Genomic DNA, 6,000 nt, shown 5'->3' with positions numbered 1-6,000 from the left:
CCTTCTAGCACTGATGATGTTACCTAGTGGGGTAATGAAACAACTGTGAGAAAAGAACCAAGCTTAGAGAGCACCAAGGATTCCATAGATCTGTATTTTCTTCCATGTCTTTCATATACTTCCAAGTGCAACCAATATATACAAGGATGAATTTGAGAAGAACAATTCAACATATTCCTATCATTTTCCTGGCAACCATATCTTTAATATAAGATGAGTCTTTAATATAAGATGAGTCATGAGCATGGGAGTTGGGATGAGTGTATACGATCTGATTGTATATTTGTTTATGTCTGAGCCTGTGTGTGCCTGTGAATATGCAGAGGCATATTTCATGTAAAGGAGTGCAATGAAACCACATCTATATTAAAAGTCAAGATTTCTCATTTATAGTATTGCTGCTGCCTGCACTCAGGCATACTGCATATCTTGAGCTGTGAATCCCCAAAGTATCTACAGCTAGAAGTAGTGTCTGTTTGCAACGTAATAGCTTTTTGGGCAGTAAATCCAGATTCAAGAGTATTGTATTCAGTTTTTTCTTAAGATGTATAATATTCTCCTTTCTGAATTAGTCAAGGGCTCCATTTTGTTTCACAAGCAGCAAGTGCTGTTTTTTTTTTTTTTTAAAATGCTGTTAAGTGGTTTAGCTGAATTTGTAACAGAATACTTGGTAGGCTTGGTTGTGTTTTTTTCAATCATCTGAAGTTGCTTTTGCCAAGTGAAATTATGGATTCACTCACTGAATCTTGACTGTCTTCTCTTACACAGCCCTGTGATCATTTACAGAAATTTGGCCATAATTTTTTTTCTACCTGTTTAAATGTAAAAACCAGGAGATGGACCTGATATATTCCAAAGCTATTTTATTCCATTATTTCTTTGAAAACATCAATGTTGCCATGGTCAAAATTGATTTGTGATGCTTCTGATACCCTATCCACCATTACAGCTTCATTACTGCAAATGAACTCCCTTGTTCTCTTCTCTCTCCTGTATTTTTTTCCTTGGCACAAAACTGAGCGACTTTCCATCCTTAGCAACTTGTTTAGATTGATAGCCTTTAATAACAAGAGCATGAGCTGGACCAAGACATTGAAGATAATTCTTTAACTTTATGAAATGCTGTTGTATAAACCATGGAGTTTTCATCTACACTGGAAGATGCACATATATGACTTGCTATTTAAATGCTGAAGTGAACAGACTGTTCTTTCCCTCAATATTTGGAAGGAGTGGAAGATTTTGATTGTAATGGTTGAAGACCATTACAACATATTTTTACTTGAAGTCAAAAGAGTCATCAAACTATATGTACCAACAACAACTCCCAAAACAAAACAAAAAAGCAGATTACCCATAACAATAAGAAACTTCAATCCAAAAAGAGATCACTCTGGCAGAAAAACAAATCTGGTCACGTTGCCAATTTCAAAAGCCGATACAAAAATTTATGCCACCAGATAAAGACCGAATGCATCAATTATCACATTAAACAAGAGGAAAACCTTCTAAGCACCAATTCCACCCGTGCTTTTTACAATTTTGTAAACAACAAACTAAAAGACTCAAGGTCTATCCCACCCTTGATAGGACCTGATGGTAAAGACTGCAACAACGACACCATTAAAGCCAACATCTTTAACACATTATTCGGCTCAGTATTTGTAAACAGCAATGGATCATGCCCAGTATTTCCTAGCCGATACCACAGATAACAACAATGATCTAATACATATCGATTTTACAGAAGACAATGTTGAAAAAGCACTACGCAATCTAAAACCATCTCTATCTATTGGACCGGATGGAATATGTGCCTACTTCTTAAAAAAGCTATCCACTGCCATAGCCAAACCTCTAAGCATAATCTTTGAAAAATCTTTCAGGACCAGCTCCTTGCCTAACCTATGGTCACAAGCCACAGTCATCCCCATCTTCAAAAAGGGAGACCCAAGCCTAGTTGAAAATTACAGACCAATCTCCTTATGCTGCGTCACCTGTAAAGTCATGGAATCAGTTATTAACCAATCCATCATCCTCCACTTAGAGACAAACAACCTACTCTCCAATAAACAATTTGGTTTCAGAAAAAAACTATCCTGTAATCTGCAACTCTTACACTGCAAAAACATATGGACAACTCGACCAGGGCAAAGCAATAGACGCAATCTACATAGACTTCTGTAAAGCCTTTGATTCAGTGGTACACGACAAACTACTCCTAAAAATAAAATCCTATGGTATCTCTGGACAACTGAATAACTGGATAGAAGCATTCTGGCAAACAGACAACAAATGGTCAAAATTGGGAGCGTCCTATCAAATTCTGTACCTGTCAATAGTGGTGTCCCCCAAGGCAGTGTTCTAGGACCAACTCTCTTCATACTCTACATAAATGACCTCTGTGATCATATTAAGAGCAATTGCGTTCTTTTCGCTGATGATGTAAAGCTGTTCAATACCACAGACAATACTGCTACCCTACAAAAAGATCTTGACTATGTATCAGAATGGTCAAACAAATGGCAACTTCAAATCTCAACAAATAAATGCTCTGTCTTACATATTGGCAAAAAAATCAGAAAATAAAATACAAGCTGAATAGTCAAGATCTTGTTGATGACCCAAGCTCTGTAAAGGACCTTGGAATACTCACCTCTAATGACCTAAGTGCTAGAGCCCACTGCAACTACATAGCCAAAAAGGCATTAAGAGTTGTTAACCTAATCCTACGTAGCTTTTTCTCTGGTAATATCACACTACTAACCAGAGCATACAAAACATTTGCTAGACCAATACTCGAATACAGTACATCAGTCTGGAACCCACATTACGTATCTGATATTAGCACAATTGAGAAAGTCCAGAAATATTTCACAAGAAGAGTTCTCCACTCCTCTACTCGTTGTAGAATACCTTATGCCACCAGACTTGAAATTCTAGAACTAGAAAACCTTGAATTACGCCGTCTTGGTCTGATTTAAGCATGGTATATAAAATCATACATTGCAATGTCCTACCTGTCAATGAATACTTCAGCTTCAACCATAACAACACAAGAGCACACAATAGATACAAACTCAAAGTTAACCGCACCAAACTTGATTGCAGGAAATACGACTTCAGCAATAGAGTGGTCAATGTCTGGAATACTCTACCCGACTCTGTAGTTTCTTCCCCAAACCCAAAAACTTTAACCTTAGACTGTCTACTATTGACCTCACCCCTTTCCTAAGAGGTCTGTAGGGGGCGTGCATAAAGCGCACCAACGTGCCTACCGTCCCTGTCCTATTGTTTCTCTTATTCTTCTTTTATTTTTCTTATATGTACCCATTTCATGTATTCACAACTATGTATACACTTATACTTATTATCTTGTAAACAATTGGCAAATCAAATAAATAAATAAATAAATAAAATTTTCAGCTCAGACAGTTGAGCTTCAGAGTTAACCTAGCCTCTTTGACTGATGGCCTGGCCTTTGCTGGGTTGAGGTTGGGGATTCTTCTTCATGACTAGTTTCGCTATAATTGAGAAGCTATACAAAAATTTTACTCTCTCTCCAGCAAGAAGAGATTATATGCAGAATGCTTACTCCATCTAGATACAATTAAATCTGGTGCCGTCTAGTGGCATTGTGATGGCAAGTAATAATGCCATCCATACACATTATTGAACACAGAAGGCACCATACAGCTTCTATAAGAGATAAGAAAACTGGTCCTCCAGATTTTGTTAATATGGACAGAAGTCAAAACTGATGAAAGATATTAAGTCATTCAGTAACTGGGAAGCTGTAGATTCAGAGACCAAACTTGAATACATGAAGATGATTGAAAGGAATGAATGAATAAAATGAAATGACTGAAGATGAGAAAAGAGAAAGATTATGGATGGAGAATAGAGGATGAAGACCTCTCTAACCCATTTGGAATGAAAATGTGCTTTCTAGTCAACAATTACTCTTCATTTGTCAAAAATAATAAGATTGGAGAAGCAGCAGCTAGTGAACTTATCCAAACTCTGCTTCTTCATGTGCTCAGCTTACACATAAGAATTCCTATTTTTAATTCATGAACAAACATTAAATTGCTGTACATGGAAGGCAGAATTTCCAAATGTATACAATTATGTTCATGTATTTTTCTTTAAACAATTGATTGGTTATCCCTACAGGATAAGGGATAGATAGAAATGGAATCAACACAAGACCACAGCTTTTTGGAAAATATTCATTCTTTCATGAAGTTACTTAATAAACCAAAGTAACTCACTAATAATTCTTTTACATTCTGTTCTACCTTAGGTCAGCTTTTATGCCCTTTTCCCCATTAGAAACCATCTATCTTTCTTACAGTTGTTTTTTAATGATAAAGCAATTACAGATGGCATGTTAAAGCTAAAGACATTTACAAGTCTAAAAAACCAATTAATATGAAACAATCAGTCTTATTTTCTTATTTAACTTACATTTAGTAGGGATTGAATTTTTTATTTTATTTTTGGAGGCCAAGGAATATAACTTCAGCTGCTATCTACTCTTATCTGAGTAGAACTTCATTTGCAAGTGGTAATGGTTTGCATTCTTGCTGGATGGGATATTTGAATATAACCTTTACAGATACACAATGGATCGTGATAGAGGTTTCTAAGGTAGCTTGGTCTATATCAGTTAGAGTACATAAGGTCTAAATGCATGCCACCACAGCTCGTATACATTTTCAGTTATATTCCATCCAACTGCTGACAGGAAAAGTTGAACTATTTTTCTTTACAGAGCACATGCACCTATAGAAGAATGTTGACCAAAGTTTGGTATGTAAAAGTGTCACTTAATCCTACTTTATATTTATTGAATACCTTTACAGGAACTGATGTTAGGCAAAAGAAAAATGTTTATGCTTCCTGAGGGTCTACTTAGTATTGCTGCCAATTGGAAGAAGGTTAAAATATTAAATATTACATTTTAAAATGTTACCATTCCTTCCCCCTCCCCCCGACCAAATCCTGAGAACTATTCCTCTGAGGGTCCACACTGAGTTGAACTCCAATTATTCATGGTTAATGGAATTGCCTGAGACATGTTCTTGTGTTATTACTTAGGAGAAGTTTGATCCTAGTAATTCTAAAAAAAATAGATCATATGCAATTATTTCAGTATGGATTCAGGGTCAGACCTAGTATTGAGACAATTTTGGTCATGCTTGTTGATGAACTTTGATAGACTCAGGATGGAATAAGTTCATCCACTCCATCTTGACTTCTCAGGATCCTCTCATACCATTGACCATAGTATCCTTCTGGATTGATTCAGGAGTTTGGCAGAGTGGTTCTCCTCCTTCCTCTTAGGCTAGTTGCAGTTGGAGTGGTATGTGTGGGAAATCAATCAAGCTCTCAGAGCCTCAGGGCTCTGTCTTCCTCCTATTTTTTTGCTTAAAAATTACATGAAACCAGTGGGTGATGTCTAACAAACTATTTATTTTTCAAATGTGGATATAGATTTTTTTAAATTCTCATTTTCAGTGTTACAAATGCGGATTTTGTAAGCCTTTGGGATAGAATTTAGAATTCCTATACTACTATATATATATATATATATATATATATATATATATATATATATATATTATATTATATATATATTTATTTTTTTTCTTAATTTTGCGGTACTCATGTATGGTTTTCCATAGTGGCCAGAAATATGTTTAGTGATACTGGACTCTGTGTAATTGGTTTAATTGTTATGTATGAATCAACCATTCAATTTTTGATTAATTAATTGATAACATGCCATCAAATCATTGTTGATTTTTAGCAACCACATATATGGAGTTTTATTCACAATGGTCTGTTGCTAATCTCGTCTTTCAGATTCTCTCAATGCCACTGAAACTGAATCTATTCACCTTACTGCTGGTTTTCTTCCTCCTTCCCCTCCCCCTCCTCTCTATTGTTTCAATTAATATATACTTAATGCTACTTTGTTTCTCTAAGCATGAA

This window comes from Notechis scutatus, chromosome 1 (genome assembly GCF_049901735.1).
Source record: "Notechis scutatus isolate UNSWTSFEM ecotype Mainland chromosome 1, rNotScu1.2, whole genome shotgun sequence".
Taxonomy (NCBI): Eukaryota; Metazoa; Chordata; class Lepidosauria; order Squamata; family Elapidae; genus Notechis; species Notechis scutatus.
Note: the sequence above shows the minus strand (reverse complement) of the source record.